Source organism: Siphateles boraxobius, unplaced genomic scaffold (assembly GCF_051911475.1).
Source record: "Siphateles boraxobius isolate OS27281-9 unplaced genomic scaffold, OSU_SipBor_1 12, whole genome shotgun sequence".
Lineage (NCBI taxonomy): Eukaryota > Metazoa > Chordata > Actinopteri > Cypriniformes > Leuciscidae > Siphateles > Siphateles boraxobius.
The window spans coordinates 20,907,111-20,927,920 of record NW_027508722.1 but is presented as its reverse complement, the minus strand read 5'-3'; the positions used below and the strand labels follow the sequence as shown (position 1 = coordinate 20,927,920).

Below are 20,810 nucleotides of genomic sequence, written 5' to 3'. Positions count from 1 at the left end.
TGACTACTGCAGATTAATTTCTGTGTTGATAGTGTTGACATAGAAACGCACAATTCTGAGTCTGAGGACATGAACAGCTCCGGGTAAAACGTCACGGGTTCCCATCTCGTAATTACGGTAATGACATGGCGTGAACACAGCATAAGCTCATTGTTTTGGTTCAGGAGGAACTGTAAAAGGTGGCTGTTGTTTGTTTTTGGTGCTCGGTGACTGACGTATGTCTACAACTCTGCTCAGCCTTAAAGGTGCTCTAAGCGATGTTGGGTGACGTCACTTTTTGTTGACGTTCGAAGTATTGTCAAACAAAATGGAGGCTTGCTAGACCCTCCCTCCTCCTCATCTGCGCACTAACCCCCAGAACCTTCTTGTCGATTATTGGCTGGAACAGTTTGTTATGTTTTGTGGTGCGTGTTAGCCCAGTTTGTTTTTGTTGCTGTTTGTGGAGCCTGGGGTGTCTGCAGATACCACGTTTTTTTACAGTGTGTTCAGGAGACAGGCAGCTAGCGGATAGTGAGGAGATGTTTGCTGTATGTGACAAAAAATGTTTTGGCCTAAAAAACAAGTGACATCACTTAGAGCACCTTTAAGGAACACGCTGAAGACGGGCGATGTCTGTGAGAGCAAGGTGCGCGGAGGTATGGAAATACGTATGTTGACAGGCAGGTAAGACATCGTATCATTGCATTAATGACCGAATGCAATAATTGGATGAACATTTTTTGATCCTGAGACTTTCACAGAAGATATATGTACATGTTTTAATATTTAGACCACTTCTATTATTGATTGCTATCAGGATGTGAAGAAAGTTTCAACCAGTATAATAAAAAGTGTTTATAAAACAAATTGCCTACCCTACCTTTAGTAGACTCTATAATACAATAAAAAATATATGTATATATATATATAATATATGGGAATCTGACTTTAAAAATAAGCCTACTATGAGTACTATTAACTGAATAAATAGTGTTGCAACTAGCCTCAGTCTTAATAAGCAAACAAAGCTAAGCAAAAATGTGGAGCATGTTATATAATAGGTCAAACTTTAGTTTCTGCCAAAAATATATTTAAAATGTACCAAAATATAGTATTTAGTATAGTAAATATATATATATATATATATATATATATATATATATATATATATATATTCAGAAATCTTTAGTCATGCCATTTCTGAATATTTTCTTTTTTTATATTTATAGTAATGATTATATCAAGTTACCACAGTTTTGTTGTAGCAACAAATAACTGTAAATTCCTGTAAATTACATTAGAAATTTAACATGGACAAATTTGATTTCCATGGTAAATTTCCAATGGCTGACCAATGATTTATTCCAGCAAATACCTGTGAAATTCCACATCAATGATTTATCCTTTTATATAGTCTTTTACAGTGTCTCATGTTGTGTCACCAACCAAATACATGAACTCAAATGTGCAGTGTGTTAAGTCTCCAAGGGCCAAACAGCTTCCAAAAGCTCATCATAAAAACCACTCAAGCAAAACATTTCTGTGGATGGGCTCAACCTTGAAGCTAAATTATAAAATTGGCTTCATGTAATACTGGTGATTCACCAAACTCTTTAATAGGTCTTAGCTGAAGCTGCACAACCATGAATCATTTTTATTGTGGTTCTAGGTTCACAAACTTTTGCCAAGGATGAAGCCTGTTGGCTCTGAGGAAGAGTTGCACTCACATTAACACGTACACTTGAGTTCAAACGCTACCTTAGAGGTGCTTTCAATCATAACGGCAAAGTGGATTTTGACTGAACTGAAAATAAGGGTGTGTTCACTTGGAGTTCGTTTCGCTTGGTTTGTTTGGTCCGGACCAAAACAAACAAACAAACAAACATTGAGTCCTGGTCTAAATGTTAGAGTTCAGATTGGCATTTTTATCACCAAACCTAAAGGCATAGGGATACGTTCACAACCTCATTGGTCTGTTTTTATGACGAATTGCTTATTTTGAGACGAAACTTACGAAACATCCAAAACAATGCTGTGTGCTGGGCTAAATCGACTCATTGTATGTGCGTAGCCTACATGTGATAGTATTTTGACCACCTGAGAACTCGTGAAGAGCTTATAAAATATATGGAGGAATCAAAACAGCAGGAATCAGTGCTTGAAAAGCGTCACGCGCCCCGCCCCGCAGCGCGGGTATAAACAGCCATGAATCATTTTTATTGTGGTTCTAGGTTAGCCAAGCAGTTCAGAAACTTTTGCCAAGGATGAAGCCTGTTGGCTCTGAGGAAGAGTCGCACTCACATTAACAAGTACACTTGAGTTCAAACGCTACCTTAGAGGTGCTTTCAATCATAACGGCAAAGTGGATTTTGACTGAACTGAAAATAAGGGTGTGTTCACTTGAAGTTTGGTTCGCTTGGTTTGTTTGGTCCGGACCAAAACAAACAAACAAACAAACAAACAAACATTGAGTCCTGATCTAAATGTTAGGGTTCAGATTGGCATTTTTATCTCCAAACCTAAAGGCATAGGGATACGTTCACAACCTCATTGGTCTGTTTTTATGACGTATTGCTTATTTTGAGACGAAACCAAACATCCAAAACAATGCTGTGTGCTTGGCTAAATCCACTCATTGTATGTGCGTAGCCTACATGTGATAGTATTTTGACCACCTGAGAACTCGTGAAGAGCGTATAAAATATATGGAGGAATCAAAACAGCAGGAATCCTTCCATCACACACACAAACAAAGATCTGCTGCGAGACACGGTTCTGATGCCTGTACCGAACTGTGATGGGTAACATCACGACAATGGTGAGAAAAAATAGACCCAAGACCCATCTTTTCAGCGTTCTCGGCCCGCTTTTTTGGTGCGCACCAGGGTTTGGATGGTTTCCATTAAGAGATTCACTGGACTGGGAGGATAAAAGGATAGTTCACGCAAACAGAAAGAAATATGTCATCATTTAACCAACCCATCTCAAAATCGTTTTGACTTTCTTCTGTGGAACACAAAACAAGATATAAAAAAAACGTCTCGGTTACTAATGTAACCCTCGTTCCCTGAAGGAGGGAATGGGAGACGTGACGTCGAAGTGACAACGTAATTGGGATCACTTCAGGGAGCCCTATCAACTTCGAGTGTCTACAGAACGAGCCAATGAACGTTGGCGTGCGTGAAAAGCGTCACGCGCCCCGCCCCGCAGCGCGGGTATAAACAGGTAGCGGGTGCACGCACTCATTGTTTTTCGCTGAGGAGCCGAGATTGTGACGGCCTTACAGCGATGGTCAGCAACCGTGGTGGTGGGATGTCACGTCTCCCGTTCCCTCCTTCAGGGAACGAGGGTTACATTAGTAACCGAGACGTTCCCTTTCAGTCGCTCACGTTCGACGTGACAACGTAATTGGGATCCCATGGAAAACACAGCGGTTGCTGCCACATCCAGCGCCCTACGGAAGACTCTCAGACCCCATCTGGCTGGGGCGGAAGACCTGCGTAGAGGGAGTTCACTGCTGTTCCGTTATACCCCACACAGTGAAACTCTTGGATAACACTGGGAAAACGTGCCTTTCCAGGGGAGAGGGACACTGCAGAAGCCACATCCTGCCCGAAGGGAGGTAACATGTGGAAAATACACATATGGACTGGCCGGAGGGCAGTACAACATATGGAATGTCACTGGGGTGGCTCCAGCCTGAGAAGGGGGAGGCAACACCAGGCAGTGACGGCAGAGCGGACTCTGCCAAGGGAAGACACAGGCTCATCGCAGGGAGCTGATCGTGGAAGAATATGCATATGGGATCGCCGCAGGGATCACCACATATGGAACCCAGCCTAGCACAAGTTACACAAGCATACGAGCACTAGGCCTGGCGTCAGACGCTCCCAACGTCTGACTGCCGAAGGGGTGCGGAGGAACTCTACAGGGTTCGCCTGAGTGGGGAAGTCGACTGGAGCAAGAAGCGCATCCGCTCCATGTGGAGGGGAGTGGCGCAAGCCGACACTAGAGCGGGAACTTCGGTGTTACCGGCTGAATGAAGCGAGCACACAGGAAGAAACCGGCTCAACACGTAAGCTATAAAACCTAGCAAACGTGTTAGGTGTCGCCCAGCCTGCAGCTCTACAGATGTCTGTCAGCGAGGCGCCGTGTGCCAGCGCGCAAGAAGAAGCGACACCCCTAGTGGAGTGGGCTCTCAACCCGGGCGGGCAAGGCACACCTTGGGCTTCGTAAGCCAAGGCGATGGCATCCACTATCCAGTGGGCCATCCTCTGCTTGGAGACAGCCTTCCCCTTCTGCTGGCCTCCGTAACAGACGAAGAGCTGATCTGAGGTCCTGAGGCTTTGCGTTCTGTCCACGTACAGCCGCAGACCGAGGACAGGACAGAGAAAAGCCAGGGCTGGGTCTGCCTCCTCCGAAGGCAGTGCTTGCAGGTTCACCACCTGGTCCCGGAAGGGAGTGGTGGGAACCTTGGGCACGTATCCAGGACGGGGTCTCAGGATTACGTGAGAGTTAGCCGGGCCGAATTCCAGGGACGATTCGTTGACCGAAAATACATGCAGGTCCCCTACCCTCTTGATAGAGGCCAATGCAACCAGGAGAATTGTTTTACAGGACAGAATTTTTAACTCTGCTGACTTGCAAAGGCTCAAAGGGTGGTCTCTGAAGTGCCGAAAGGACCAGAGACAAATCCCAAGAGAGTACAGAGAGGGGGCGAGGAGGATTTAGTCTCCTGGCCCCCCTCAGGAACCTGACGATCAGGTCGTGCTTTCCCAACGACTTACCTTCAACTGCATCGTGATGTGCGGCAATCGCGTCAAAATACACTTTAAGGGTGGAGGGAGACAGCCTTCGCTCCAGCCCATCTTGCAGGAAGGAAAGCACAGCTCTGATCGAGCAAGTTCGGGGGTTCTCCTCGTGAGAAGAACACCAGTCAACGAACAGGTTCATCTTCAACGCATAGAGGTGCCTCGTAGAGGGAGCTCTAGTGGAAGTGATGGTGTCAACTACCGCAGGGGGTAGGTCACCAAGAACCTCTGCGTCCCGTCCAGGGATCAGACATGGAGTTTCCAGAGGTCTGGACGTGGGTGCCATAGGGTGCCCCGTCTCTGAGAGAGCAGGTCCTCTCTCAGAGGAATGGGCCAGGGAGAGGCTGTTGCGAGGAGCACTAGTTCCCGGGAACCAGATCCGGTTGGGCTAATACGGCGCAACTAACAAGACCTGCTCCTCGTCCTCCCTGACCTTGCACAAAGTCTGTGCAAGAAGGCTCACTGGGGTAAACGCATACTTGCATAGGCCCGGGGGCCAGCTGTGTGCCAGAGCATCCGTGCCGAGGGTCCCCTCGGTCAGGGAATAGAACAACTGGCAGTGAGACGTGTCAGGCGCGGCAAACAGATCTACCTGTGCGGTCCCGAAGCTCCTGAAAATCAGTTGGACCATCTGGGGAAGGAGTCCCAATTCTCCCGGTAGCACCGGGTGTGTACGTGGCCCCCCAGCCGGTGGCAGAGGCATCCGTGGTTACCACAGAGTGCCTGGACACTTGTTCTAGGGGAACACATGCCCGCAGGAACGAAGGGTCCGACCACAAGCTGAGAGTTTGGCGACAGTGCGGAGTCACTTGGACTCGGCACAAGCCGCTCTGCCACGCCCATCTCGGGACTTGATCGTGGAGCCAGTGTTGGAGCGGCCTCATATGAAGTAATCCGAGTGGCGTGACTGCGGCAGCAGATGCCATATGCCCCAGGAGCCTCTGAAACAGCTTCAGTGGTGCCACTGTTCTGCGTCTGAGCGTGCTCACGCAGTTCAACACTGACTGGACGCGGGCCTCTGTGAGGCGTGCTGTCATGTTGATCGAGTCCAACTCCATACCGAGAAAAGAGATCCTCTACCCGGGGGTGAGTTTGCTCTTTCCCAGTTGACCCAAAGCCCTCGGTGGCTGAGGTGATTGAGCACCATGTCCCTGTGTTCGCACAACTGCTCTCTTGACTGGGCGAGAATAAGCCAGTCATCGAGGTAGTTGAGAATTCGAACATCACGCTCGCACATGGGAGCAATAGCCGCCTCTGCGACTTTCGTGAAGACACGGGGCAACAGGGCCAGCCTGAAGGGTAAGACTTTGTACTGATATGCCCGTCCCTCGAACGCAAAGCGAAGAAACGGTCTGTGTCGAGGGAGAATCGAGACATGAAAGTATGCGTCCTTTTGGTCGATCGCTGCAAACCAATCTTGGGGACGGATGCATTTGAAAATGCGTTTCTGCGTAAGCATCTTGAACGACAGCCTGTGAAGGGACCGGTTCAGGACACGCAGGTCCAAGATTGGCCGTAACCCAGCGCCTTTCTTGCGTACAATGAAGTACGGGCTGTAGAAGCCGGTCTTCATATCGGCTGGAGGGACCTTCACCAGTAGGACTGCGATTTCTGCCCTGAGCACAGGGGCACTGTCCGCCAGAACACGGGTGAACAGAATGCCCTTGAACACAGCGGGACGCCGGATGAACTGAATCGCATAGCCGAGTCTGATAGTACGGATGAGCCAGCGAGACAGGCTGGGAAGCGCTAGCCAGGCTCCCAGACACCGCGCAAGCGGGACCAACGGCACCACAGATGTACCCGGGGTGGGGCAGCGCGGCGGAATGCAGGGACCCGACTCAGACGGCTTAGCGGCCCGGAGTGGGGTCTGAGTCTGTGGTGTAACACGTACCTGCTTCCATCGAAGGGCAGAGTGAGTGTGCGGACGCGTCAGTGCTTACGGAACACAGCGACTGCTGCTCGCTGGCGATGAAAGAGGGGCTTGAGGGTGACAAGGCATAGCGTCGTCGACCGCCAGAGGTTTCAGAAATTGCTCTTTTGTTGAAAATGTGGGTACAAAAAGAAAAGGAAACAAAGGATTCTCCGCCCGGCCCTGAAGGAGCGGTGCCTTCACCTCCTCCTGAAGAGCAACTTGATCCTCCTCTGGGTCGCCCGTCTCAAGGTCGTTTGCAGCTGCACTTGCCTCCTGGTTTGCCAGCGGCTTGGACGGGCGTGGTCGACTTCCTGCGGCCTGCTCCACGCTGAGGCCTGGATGGTGGCTGCTGCTGCTGAGGCTTAGCGGGAGTGGAGGACGCCACAGGAGGTCGGCCTCGGCGACGAGCGGACGGAGGGTCTGCGGCCGGCGGACGGGTGGGAGCAGCAGCGGTCCGCCGGGGCAGGATGTGTCGGATGGCCTCTGTCTGCTTATGGGCGGCCGAGAACTGTTGGGCGAAGCTCTCAACCGCGTCGCCGAATAACCCAACCTAGGAAAGAGGGGCATCCAGGAACCGATATTTATCGGTGTCCCTCATATCCGCCAGGTTGAGCCAGAGGTGGTCACTCTGAGAGCGAGGTCGGTTGCCACACGGAGCTCCTAGAGGAGCTCTGGGTCAGAACCACCCTCGTTCATGTCCATGAGTCCTGGTCCTGGTGGACCTGCAGAAGCGCCATGGCATGGAGGGCGGAAGCAGCCTGTCCACAGGCTCTGTAAACCTTCGCCGTGAGACCGGACGAAAACTTACATGCATTGGACGGGAGGCGTGGATTGCCCCGCCAGGAGGAAGTGGACGCCGGACACAATTGCATCGCGGCGGCACGCTCCACCGGAGGGACATCCATATACCCCTTAGCCGCCCCGCCGTCGAGGGTGGTGAGAGGGGAAGAGCCACTAGGACGGCTTCTGGCACTATACGGTGCCGTCCACGTCCTAGTAAGCTCCTTATGCACTTCCGGAAAGAATGGTACAGGGGCGGCGCGCTGAGAACCAGCACGGCCCGCCACGAGATACCAATCGTCCAACCGAGAAGGTTCGGGACGTGGTGGAGGATTCCACGCAAGCCCAACCTTCTCGGCTGCCGGGAAAGCATAGATCCATTCTGGATCTGACTCGGGCAACGCCACACTCCCGGAAGGGGGTAACGCAGCCGAATCTTCATCTCGAGAGGACTGAAGCTCCCCCTCCGATGCTGCGATCGACATCTGATCGTCAGGTGGGGCCCCAAATGACACAGCTGGTCGTCCATGAGAAGGACCAGCACGTTCCTTTGGAAGCTCCAACGGCGGCAGCGCTTGAGAGGCGTGAGGGGCCCGCGAAGATTGCCTCGCCGGGGAAGCCTGACGGTAATCCTCAGACCACCATGTGCAAAAGTAGGTTTATTCTGAGGTCCAGAATAAACACTAGATCTGGGCATTGGCGAGGGGACTGCACCTCCCTTGAGGTAAGCGAGTCTTGATCTTAGCGTTGCCATAGTCATATTCCCGCAATGAGAACATGAGTTATTCACAAAAGCTGCCTCAGCGTGCTGAACGCCCAAACACAAGAGGCAACAATTGTGGCCGTCTGCTAGCGCCAGGGTACAACCGCATCCAGACACGGACAAGCGGAATGACATCATGAAAAGGACGCAGGGTCACGCTTGTGTTGCTCTTTTAGTTGAAAACAAAAAATATAGAAAAGAAAAAATAACTCTCTTAGTGCTGAAGCACCCAGGGATAGCCGCGGTGTAATCAGGGTACACACTCAAAGAGGAACGCCCACCGAGACCGACACATACACATACACAGACACACACACAAACAATGTTGTGAAAACAGCAGTTGTGAGCTGTAATGCTCGCGGCCACCGCTGATTGCGCCTTCACACCAGCACTGGAACAGAGTATTTTCCCTTTGAAGCAGTCTTCAACGTTGCAGCAGTCTACAGAAACTCAGAGTCAAAACGAAAGCTTGTGCGCCGCTTCCTGTTTATACCCTCGGTGCGGGGCGGGTCGCGTGACGCTTTTCACACACGCCAACGTTCATTGGCTCGTTTTCTGTAGACACTCGAAGTTGATAGGGCTCCCTGAAGTGACCCCAATTACGTCGTCACGTCGACGTCACGTCGAACGTGAGCGACTGAAAGGGAACTTTAGTTGTTGTATTGTTTGTTTTTATCCATAGAGTGAAAGTCAGTGGGGTCCAATTTAGTTTGTTTTGGAATCCACTGACTTTCATTGTATGGGCTGAAACATTCTTCAAAAATATTTTGTTTTGTGTTCCACATAAGAAAGTCCAATAGGTTTAGAACATGATCACAGAATTCAATTTTTTTGGTTAACTATCTCTTTAAGATGCCAAATAATAATGAATCAATATTGCTACCTTTTTAAATTTGGGAATGTAGGGATGAAGAATAAACAGTCATTCCATTCGTATTCCTCTCTGTCTCTCTCCTCAAAAACATCCTTAATCAACACCTACTCACATCATGTTTTTATCTCCCTTAAACTGCGTCGATACACAAAAACACACACATACACACACAGTCTCTGTCAAGGAGAGAGCTGCTGAAGTCTGACTCACACAGGAGGAGAGAGAGTTTCATCACCACAAAAAAACTTGCATAAAGCCGAACGTACATGACAAACTTCTAAATCCAACAAAATGAATGAAACACCGTCTGCACCTTCACACAACCACACACACATTGGCCTGATATGGAGAGCAAAACGAGTGCCGGAGCTGAATATCTGTGCATGTGTTCAACAGCAGCTTAAAAGAGCCTGAAGCAGACGAATAATACACAGACTCACAGACAGAGGGGGCAAGGGAAGGTTGAATGAAGGTAAAAATACAACCAGAGAGAGCGGGAGAGAGAGAGAGAGAGAGAGAGAGAGAGAGAGAGAGAGAGAGAGAGAGAGAGAGAGAGAGAGAGAGAGAGAGAGAGAGAGAGAGAGAGAGAGAGAGAGAGAGACTTTGACTTTAAGGGTCTCTTTAATACAAAATTTAAAAAAATTACATGAACATTATAAAAGAAAAAAGAAAAAAGTTAAGTGAAAACTCTCACAATTATTTGTATTGTTTTACAAGAAAAACATTGCTCAAATATAAATTAGCAAACCTTCATCAGAGTCAACTTCACAAATACACCGATTAACTTCCCATCTATATTTGAACATCTCCAGATCATTTGTCAATTTACAATAACTGTACTCTATTTTGATACGGGATTTTATTAATCCCTTTAATACTGAAAAAACATCAATTGAACCCTTGTCACTCAATTTACTTTTTCTTGTCAACCAAATAGCCATCTTTGCTTGTCCAAATAAATAATTTAATAAAACATGATTCTCCCTTTTGTTTCTGCTATATTTAGGCCCATAAACAAATCGTTCAGGTGAAAAATCTTCCCCCAGGGTTTGACACCACTCTTCCATTTTAAGAAATAAAAGTTGTAATCGCTCACAATTAAAAAATAAATGGAAGACTGTTTCTTGTACTCCACAAAAAGGACATCCCTCCCCAACCTGTGGGTCAAGGTGTGCTCTGTGTCTGTTCGTAGCTATTATACCATGCACAACCCTCCATTGCAGGTCCCCAGTTCTTTTCTCAATGGGGGGTTTGTACAGGGTCCTCCAGCAGCCTTTAGGGGAAGCTCCTGGCCCAAAAATCTCTTGCCATTTAGTCTCTCTCACACTCTGCAACTGCATGAGATGTATCACCTTTACGCACAGCCCGTACATAATTTTCTTTCCAGCATTACTAAAAAGTCCAAATTCATGTGTTTTAAAGGAGAGCAGACCATTCTCCATTTCTTGCCAAGTTCTGATGTCAGGTGAGAAAAGCAACTCTGGAAAGACAGGAGTCTCCTCTTCTCCAACAGGTGTCTCTAAAGAGTCTATAATCTTTGGGTAAAAACTCATAGATTTGAGTCAACAGTCTCTCTGCCACACGAACTGACCGTAAGCCCATTTTTGAAGCCAGGTTATCAGCAGTAATCCATCCTTCTTCAGAAACAAAGTGTCCAATTTTAGTGAAACTTGCATTCCACATCGCTTTAATGAGGGAAACAGATTTAAAACCATCCAAATCCAGTACAGGATTAAAAAACAGTGGCTCTTCTCTCACCCACAGGCCTTTCACACCATTTTGTTGACGAGAGAAACTGAAAAGTGTCCATGTTTTTAACACTGATCTATAAAAAGGTGTCAATCCGCTCAAATTTGTTTTCTCAATGTCCATAAGAAATAAGTGGCGGTCAAATCCCATGTTGCCCGCTCTCTTCAGGAGGGTGCACGCTATTCCAGCCCAGCTTACATCTTCTCCATATAACAGTCTCTGAGCCGTCTGGAGTCTAAAAGCTCTAACTCTGGCTCCAATGTCGACCAGCCCCTGTCCTCCTTCCTGTAATGGCAGATAGAGCACTGGTGCCTTCAGCCAGTGCTGTCCTGACCAGAAAAAGTCCACTAGACACCGTTGAATTCGTCTTACCAGCTCTTCTGGAGGCTCTAGGATCATCATTTTGTGCCACAGGGATGATGCAACCAGGTTGTTACAGACCAGGACTCTCCCCCTGTAGGACAGCTGGGGCAGCAACCATTTCCAGTGAGACAACCGAGCACACACTTTCTCCACTAGGCCCTCCCAATTTTTATTCCTATATTCCTGTGTCCCTAAAAAAACTCCTAAATATTTGAACCCTGCCTTCCCCCACAACAAACCACCAGGAAGTGATGGACTACTCGAGTCCTGTCCACACCACACAGCATTACTTTTTTGCCAATTAACTTTAGCTGAAGATGCTTTCCCATAACATTCTAAAGCCATTTTTAAACATTGAACATCACTATGATTTTTAATTAAAACAGTGACATCGTCTGCATATGCAGAAAGTTGAATAAGACTCTTAAACTCCAGTGTATTTACTTGTAGACCTGTAAGATGTTCTCGTAATTTACATAGTAAGGGCTCAATGGCTATACTATAAAGTTGACCTGAAATAGGACAACCTTGTCTAATGCCTCTGTTAACTTTTACAGGAATACTGAGGCCACCAGCTATTTTAATCATGCATTGTGCTCCAGCATACAGCAGTCTTATTTTAGAAATAAAGCTCTCCCCAAATCCAAAAGCTTTTAAAGTATCAAAAAGAAAAGTGTGATCAACTCTGTCAAAGGCCTTTTCTTGGTCCAATGACAGAAAACCCAAATTGGCATTATTGTGAGAAGCAAAATCAAAAATGTCACGTACCAAATGCAAATTATCTATTATAGATCTATTTTTTACACAGTAAGATTGATCTTTATGTATAATCGTATATAGTATACTATTTACCCTGCTGGCCAGACATTTTGAAAAAATTTTGTAATCAGAGCCGAGAATTGCTATAGGTTTCCAGTTCTTTAAAAGGGTTAGGTCACCTCTTTTTGGGAGTAGCGTTAAGACTGCCCTCTGAGAACTCAAAGGAAGAATTCCTTCATTGATGCATTTTTGGATCACCTCAAAATAATCGTAACCAATAATATTCCAAAAAAACTTATAAAATTCAGCGGGTAACCCATCTAGTCCTGGGGTCCGTCCTGAGGAAAGTCCCATAACAGCAGCAGTGACCTCTTCAAAGGTGAGTTCAGTCTCTAAAAAGTCCTTGTGTTCTGATGTTAAGGCAGGAAGATCTTGTAGTAGTTGGTTTCTGCACAGTTCATCTGAATTTTCAGCAGCATATAAATTAGAATAAAAATCCACAGCAAGTTTACGCATCACTACCGGGTCTGAAGTATTGTGTCCATTATTGTCCTTTAAAACGTGCATCAGTTTTTCTTGCCCTTTTTTCCTCTCCAAGTTAAAGAAATAAGAAGGAGGTCCATCCATGTCTCTTTTTGTTAAAAACCGACTTCTTACAAGAGCTCCTTTAACTTTTTCATTTAAAACGAAGCTCAACTGATTTTTCCTTTCAGTCCACAGTGCTTGTAGATCTCTATCATCATTATCATGCATACTCTTTTCAATATCCATGATCTCTTTTTCCAACAGTACTAGTGTCTTTTTCAAAATTAAAGAGGTATGAGATGCATACTGCTGACAAAACCCTCTTATGTGCGCTTTACCAACTTCCCACCACTGAATAACATTTTCATAAAGACATTTTTCATTTTTCCAGTTTTCCCAAAAAAAATTAAAATTCTCACAAAAAAGTTTATCTTCCAAAAGTTTAACATTGAAGTGCCAGTAATAACTAGTATGCTTCCTTTCGGTCAGAATACACTCAAATGTAATAAGTTTATGATCAGAAAGAGCCGTAGGGATGATATTTGTGTTAACAATCTTATTTCTCATGTTTTGTGATGTATAAAAACGATCCAAACGTGCTCCAGAAACGCTGCCATTGCCAACTTTCATCCATGTATACTGCCGTACTAATAAATTATGCTCTCTCCATACATCTGAGTATTTTAGATTTTTAATTATATTGGCTAAACAGGTAGCTGACCGTGAATGGGGTTCTTCCCCATTCCGGTCTCGTACAAAGTCTAGAGTACAATTCCATAGATGTTTACAAACAGGAAATTAAAATTCATAATTTCAGCCCTTTCAGTCAAAAATCTCCCTGGTACCACTTCATCTTTAGATAAAATATTTATTTTGAGAGCAGGGGAAAAAAGTACAGCTACTCCAGCACTTACATTAGTCCCATGACTAAGAATGCTATCTCCTTCCCACCACAAGCCCCAATCAATCTCATTATCTTCACTGCTATGGGTTTCTTGCAAAAAAACAACACTCAAATCTTTCAATCGAATAATTTCTGATAGTAACCCTCTTTTTCTCCTGTCCCTCAATCCATTTATGTTAATTGATCCCACCCGCAAGATCTCCATGAACAAAGGGAAAAGAAAGAGAGAAAAACAGAACGAAAAAGTATAAGCCATTAAGAAAAATTAGTTTTCCCCTTCACTTTCTCCAACCTTTTGCCTCGTCTGAGAACAGTAATATGCTTCTTAAGACGAAACCGCTTCTGTTGTGAAAGGTCATCGTAGTTGCTCATTTTTCTAACCCGTAAAACAGAAGCAATAAACTTGTCAGTATCAGGGAAATAGTTGGTTACTTCAACACCAGCTTTTCCTTTTGTATTATCAAGAAATGCATTAATTTGTTCAACAGTATACAGATGTTTATCAGTTCTTTAGAACTCTCTGACCACTGATCATCATCTCCATCATCAGTACACTGGGAATAACTATCCATCTCATCTGCCATATTGTCCTCTGCGTCTTCAGCCTGTACTACATCGTCAACTTCACCCACATAGTCCACACTACTCTGAGACTCGCTCTTATCAACAGTGTCTAATACATTTCTAGATTTACCAGAAACATAACTCACCCAGGTTGCTCCACACTCTTAGCATTGACATTAATCTCACTCACCTCCTCCATCTTGTCCTGCTCTGTGGCTCCTTCTCCCTGCTCCTCATTCCTCTGTTCATCGCTTTCACTCGTTTGCTAGTCGGTAGGCCTAATCTCAGTGTTGTTTACATCACCACTTATCACATCAGATGTGGACGCGCGCTGATCATCTTTATGTGGACAAGCGAAGCGTTTGTGCCCCAACTCACCACATTCGAAACACTTTAGGCTTTCGGTACTGGCGTAAACCATGTACGAATTCTCCATATGATTAACGCGGAAAGAGGCTTCTAAGTTACGATCCTGTGAACTCAAAAACATTAAAACTTGGCGCCTGAAAGAAAGAACATGTTTTAGCGCGTTGTTACGACATCCAAGGGGAATCATTCTAACAGGACTTGCAATCTTTCCGAACCTCTGCAGTTCTTTCGTTAAGATCTCGTTAGGTAAAAAAGGTGGGACGTTCGAGATTATGATTTCGTTGCTGGAGCGGACAGTGGTGTTATCAAAACGAACTTTTCTTTCACCCACACTCCGCTCACAGTCAACTGATTAACCTGGGAGTCTGATTTCAAAAATATGACGACAGCTTTATTCATCCGTGAGGCTGAAATGATATTCTCGAAACCAACCTGCTCTCCTATAACCACCAGCAGCTCTTCCACTGTCACTCCGGGTTCTGTTACACACTTGCAACCATTACGGAGCGACAAGGTTGGCATTCCTTGCACGGAAACAGACGCCATACCGGCGTCTGAAAACCGCGCAAGCTAATTTACAAGGAAACACTGACTACGTTTACATGCAGCCAATAACCCGTTCAAAACCGGGATATTAGCAATAACCCGGTTTTGAACGGCCATGTAAACACCGGCAAAAACCCGAATATGCTCATATCCCGGATTTTAAAAACCGGGATATTATACCTGGGGTACCCCTTTTCTAACCCGAATTTTTGGTCATGTAAACGCGCATCGGCATATCCCCATAGTGATGTGTGTTCTGCGCATGTTCTATTCGCAAGGAATCTTGGTCTTTTGAGTTGAGAAACTTCTCGGCGCATACAAAACCCCGCGTGCAGTATACCGGAAGTAAACATGGCGAGACGCAGCACAGCATACTTTTGGAGCGAGGTCAGTAACGTTACCAGCACCAAAGCGCAAACAAAGGCGATCGCTATCTGCCCCGAACTATTCATTATCCGCGTGCTGCTGTTGTTGTTGTCTTTGGATACAGGAAGAAGAATCGGAAATGACGCATATTGCGTCTTAAGGTTGTCCGTACGCCCAGACGCTAACCGCGCGTCGCGTTTACATCGGGATATTGCAATTCCATGTAACTCCAGTAACTCTCTCTGCTCACGCATGTAAATGGGTTATCCCTAATGTTTCAGAAACCCGAATAGTGACCTTAACCCGACCATAACCCGAAATTTGGCTGCATGTAAACGTAGTCAATGAGGCTTTTGGGCGAGGGGGAAAAAAGGAAAGAAAAAAAGGAAAAGCAAAGGAAAAGAAAAGGAAAAAGAAAAGGAGAAACTAGAAACAAGAACGAGGAATTTGCAATCGCTCTCACAAACGCGCGCTCAACTCCCACACACTCCCAACACTCGCACCGAGAGAGAGAGAGAGAGAGAGAGAGCAACTAAACATGCAACTAAGGTGGGAGAGAAAGAGAGAGAGGAAAACCGACGAGAAGAAGGGGGATGAAGGGAAGGAGAGGGAAACATAACACGGCGTGAGAGAAAGCACACAGTGAATTGATTTGAACAGAGAGAGAGAGAGAGAGAGAGAGAGAGAGAGAGAGAGAGAGAGAGAGAGGAACGGGCATAATTTGATAGAGGCAAGAGTGTTAGATGGCAAAAGTGTGATGAGGGAAATTACAAAGTGGGTGGAATACACAGCGATAAAATGAAAACAAGGGAGAACATTTTGTTTGCATGTGTGAGCTTGTCATGATATCCTGTTGAATAAATGTATGAACAGATTTCACAATGTAAAGAAACACACACATGTGCTAGTCCCAAAAAAATCAACAAACTCTAAGCTTAAAGTCAACATTCAGCATTCACAGCCTATTTTTATTCTATAATGAGTAGTATTTAAAGGTGAAACAGGATATTCAACGAAAAAGACAGCTAGAATTAGATCATATTCACTGGGAATTGATTGAATATTTGTGACATCAACTGATTAATTTAAGTTCAATTAATTTTGAATCATTCACAATGATGAATTACTTAAAGAGGCATTTGTAATTTTCAGAGAGGACACATGTTTGTCACTTTAACCTTATTAAATGTAATGCTGCTAAAATGGAGGGAAGGACTGATGATAAATCAGCTTTGTTAGAAGTGCATATGTATAACTACTGTGGCAGTGAAGTGCAAAACAAACCACAATTCCGAAAACAAAACAACAAATTTATAAACACAATGGAGAGACTAAAAACAAATTATAGCAGACTGTGACAGAAGAAATTCGATTTGCGTGTGCATGTGAAAATATTAGAGTTGTCTATTTAACCGGTTAATTTAGTGCGATTATTATGGAGAGGAAAAAAACGCTTCATATCAAAATCTTCCTACCACTATCTGGTTTGGTCAGACATAAATACAAAAATACTCTGGTAAAGTGGGAGAGTGGCGTGTTGCAAGAACAGCAGATTTAGCTTTTGATGCGAACGACCTTAGTTCGAGTCTCCCTCGAGTGACAAATTGTAATTCACAATATTAACTTCTTGTTTATTGATCTGTATAAAATGAATATCACATGTGGAAAAAACAGCACTCTTGCTTTTGTGCTTAAACTATAGGCTACCATATTATAAAAGAAAAAAGCTCATGCAGGGGCATTGCCCCTATATTTGGAATTGTATGTGCTTTAACTGCATTCTAACAGTGTTTATGTTTTTTTTTTGCAAAGTGAGTCTCATACTTGATAATATCAGCTCGCAGCCTCGTTCTTTATTATCGTAGACGATGCAGCTAATATTTACACATGCACACGTGAACCGACTTTCTTCTGCCGCAGTCTCCTGTACTTTCTGTCTCGATTGACAGATGTCTTGAATAGCGATCAGTATTCCATTCGTCACATATACCTACCTTTTCCGTTTTGTCTGACTTGTCGTTGTGTTTTCTGACTTGCTAATTTGTTTTCAGATTTGTCATTGTGTTTTCTGATTTGTCGTTGTGTTTTCTGATTTGTTATTTTACATTACCCTAAAAACATTTAAATCTACAAATGTAAACTTTTTAAGAAAAAATGTTTAAAGCAACTGTATGTCAGTGAATGTGTATTAGGGGAAGGTACACCATTCCATTTTTTATGCTCATCAAGGCTGCATTTATTTGATCAAAATATTTTAAATGTTTTACTCTATTATTACAATTTAAAATAATCTGTTTTCTATTTTGATATATTTTAAAATGTAATCTATTCCTGTGATGGCATGGCTGGATTTTCAGCATCATTACTCCAGTCTTCAGTGTCACATGTGTCAGGGTTCTGTCACTTCTGTCTAGTCTACTGTATTTCTTGGTTTTGTGACAGAGCCCTGACACTCCTGTTTTGTCTTGTCTGTGTGCCTTGTTTCATGTGCTTTCATGACATGTTTTATCTTGTGCTGTGTTGCATGCAGCTTGTGTTTATTACTGGCTGCGTGCTTTCATGTTGTCATGTTTTGTGTGAACACGTGGCTTATGAGTGTTCTCATTGGCTGGGTGTTCACGTCTAGTTTTGTGTTAGCACATGGCTTGTGATTTTGTTTTACTGGCCATGTGCTTGTGTTCAAGTAATGTTTGGTGTGAGCACATGGCTTGTCATGTATGTTACCTTGTGCCATGTGTGGGGCCCTATAATTTCCGCGATCACGGAATTGCGGAACGAATCGCAGAATTGGCAATTAATGCGGAATCTAGTGTTAACGCGGAATTTTGCAGCATTTTACATATTTGGAATGAAATTCTGTTTTTTGTGTGGGAGAAGAATGTATGTCTGGGGAAAATGCAGACCGGGGGAAGCAAATCTGGGTGACACAACCCCTCCCGGCATTTCAGCTCCCCCTTCAAAACAATGAAAGAATGGCCGAAGCGAAGCAGCTCTCCATGGCTCTCCATGGTCTGCGAAAAAGTTTACAAACTCGACACTAAACTCTCAGTACTGAGCCAAGCAGTTCCCACATCAGTTGACTGAGCGGAGCTTCATCAAATACAAAACTCTTTTCACATACGAGATAGACACTCACTGAACTCAACACAAAGAGGCTGGCAATCATGTATTTCAATGGTAATGTCTCTGATAGGTGGGAAGCTTAAATTAAAAAAGTTGGCTCACAAGGATTTACTCCTACAACTTGAATACTTGTTTAAGTAACTTTTGATAAAAAATTTTTGGTGACAGTCAACTTTAATTTAAAAATTAAAACTTTAAAAAAGGATTTTGGTTTTTGATTATTGATGCATTTGCCACACCTGTCATCCCTCGTTACCTCCTTTGTTTGCTTTTTATTCTCCTTGTGTTTGCAGTCCTGTGCTGGTTCGTCGTCTGTACACTGTGTGTTTCCCTGCTGTCAAGTCAAGTCAAGTCAAGGTCAAGGTGAAATCAAAGTCAAAGTCAAGTCAAGGTCAAGTCAAAGTCAAGGTCAAGTCAAAGTCAAGTCAAGTCAAGTCTTGTCTTCCCCCTTGGGGTAGTTTTGTTTGTAATTTGTTTTATTTTTATTATTAATAAAGCCCATCAACTGATGGGCCTATTACCTGAGTCCTCACTCCTTTCAACACACCCACACCTGACAGCATGATCCTCCAAAAATAATTCTAATGCTGATTTGCTGCTCAAGAAACATTTCTTCTTATTATTAATGTTGAAAACAGTTGTGCTGCTTAAGGCAAGACATCCCAGGTGAATAGGGTAAACAAATAACTAATAAATATCAACCATACTTCCAAGGTTGATTGATTACATAAAAAATTGCAAAAAAAATTTTGTATTACAAGTTTTCTGCAATTTTGTTTAAATATGCAAATGAGGTGTTATCTAATTAAATATGCAGTAATTTGCACACATTTCTAGAACAAAAATCTGAACATTGGATGAAGTCAGGTTAAAAAATCTTGTTTGATAAAACCTTTGACTCTAATATATCAAAAAAATGAAACAAGATGTTTTTCTTTTTACCCTATTCACCTGGGGTGTCTTGCTTTAAAGTCAGCAGATGCAAAATTCACTTTTATATGGTGTTTGCATATAAATGTGTCTTTGCAGTGTGTGGACACAACCACCATACAATGAAAAAAAATCCATTCACTCCTTTTTTTTAATCCTCAAAAAGTCTAAACACTCTCAATAATCGGCCCGTTTGGATTTTCTGAGCACTATGTCATAATGCTCATACTCCGCCCACGACCACTGACGGACTGTACCTTATTAGCATATTTTTGCCCTCAGCCATTCGACACCCCCCATGGCATAGAGCGGGTGGGGTGAGCAGTTGCTCATTATCATTTAAAGAGACATGCACCGAAACAGGTCACTGTGAACAAAGCTATTTTTGAGGAGGTAAAAAGGGTGTTATTTTACACAACCAGAGGAATTTTAAACAAAGTATATTACAAACTTTACATGAACACCCTAAAGAATCATACCAACTTGTGGAAAATAGGCATCCGATGACCCCTTTAAGCAACACAACTGATTAAATTAAAAATCTCTTTTTATCACCCCATAAGTCAGAAAATACTATCAACAGCCAGAAATAAATAAATTTTCGCCCTTATTTTTAGGAATAAAATGTTGTATAAAATCAGAAAAAATGATATTTGAAGAAACCCCTCTGTAAAAACCTTCAGAATATAGATAAGAATAAAACTATAAAGTTTAGTGTATGTAAGTGCTACAGAAGTGGAGATTTCTGGCTCAATAGGATTTTGAGAAAACCTTTAAAGATATATACTGTAATTGAAATCTACAGACGCAAATAGATAAGTGCTCTAAAAGATAGTTAAAAGTGTATGTTGGATGTTTTCTTTCCACTTGTCTGAAAAAAACACTTTATGAAAAGGCAAAAAGCCCAAAATCTCAAAATAGACAGATGCATGAAAAAAAAATGTTTTTGCCTGTAGTGTCTCGCCTTAATATTTAGCGGAAATGTTATGATGAATGGAAGTTCAAAAGAACAGCAGTTAACTAAAATGGAAATCTTTTGTAAAAAGGGTTAGTCTCTACTGTCCCTTTTGATCAGTGTAATGCATCCATGCTGAATAAAAGATTAATTTCTTTAAATATAGTACTGACCCTAAAACTTTTGAATGGTAATTTAAGTTTTGTGATTTGATTAACTTGACCTGTAGCTGTGCACTACTATTATCATTCATCCTTCATTTTTTGCCTCCAGCAGATAAGGAGACTTTTTTCACGGGTAGACAGCTTATCTTATTCCTATGGTGCAGACAGATAGTGAGACAGGCAAAGTAAAGCCCAGGACACCCCTTGGAAAATGTTTCCTGCAACATCACTGCTCATTTACAAGCAGAACAGGGAGTGGGCGCAATCCCATAAAATTACCCCTAACATGGGCCCCGGGACTGAGAGCGGTCTCTGCACAAAGCGTCCTTGTGCCTTCCCAAAGAACGCTGCTGCCCTTGAATGCCAATGTG

At 43.9% G+C, this 20,810-nt stretch overlaps 1 protein-coding gene across 1 annotated transcript in view; it reads right to left on the bottom strand.

Annotated features, from left to right (window-relative positions):
- The window catches only part of kcnn3 (potassium intermediate/small conductance calcium-activated channel, subfamily N, member 3), a 92,512-nt gene that overhangs the window by 55,852 nt on the left and 15,850 nt on the right, over window positions 1-20,810 (bottom strand). The gene's annotated exons all lie outside the window — the stretch shown is intronic.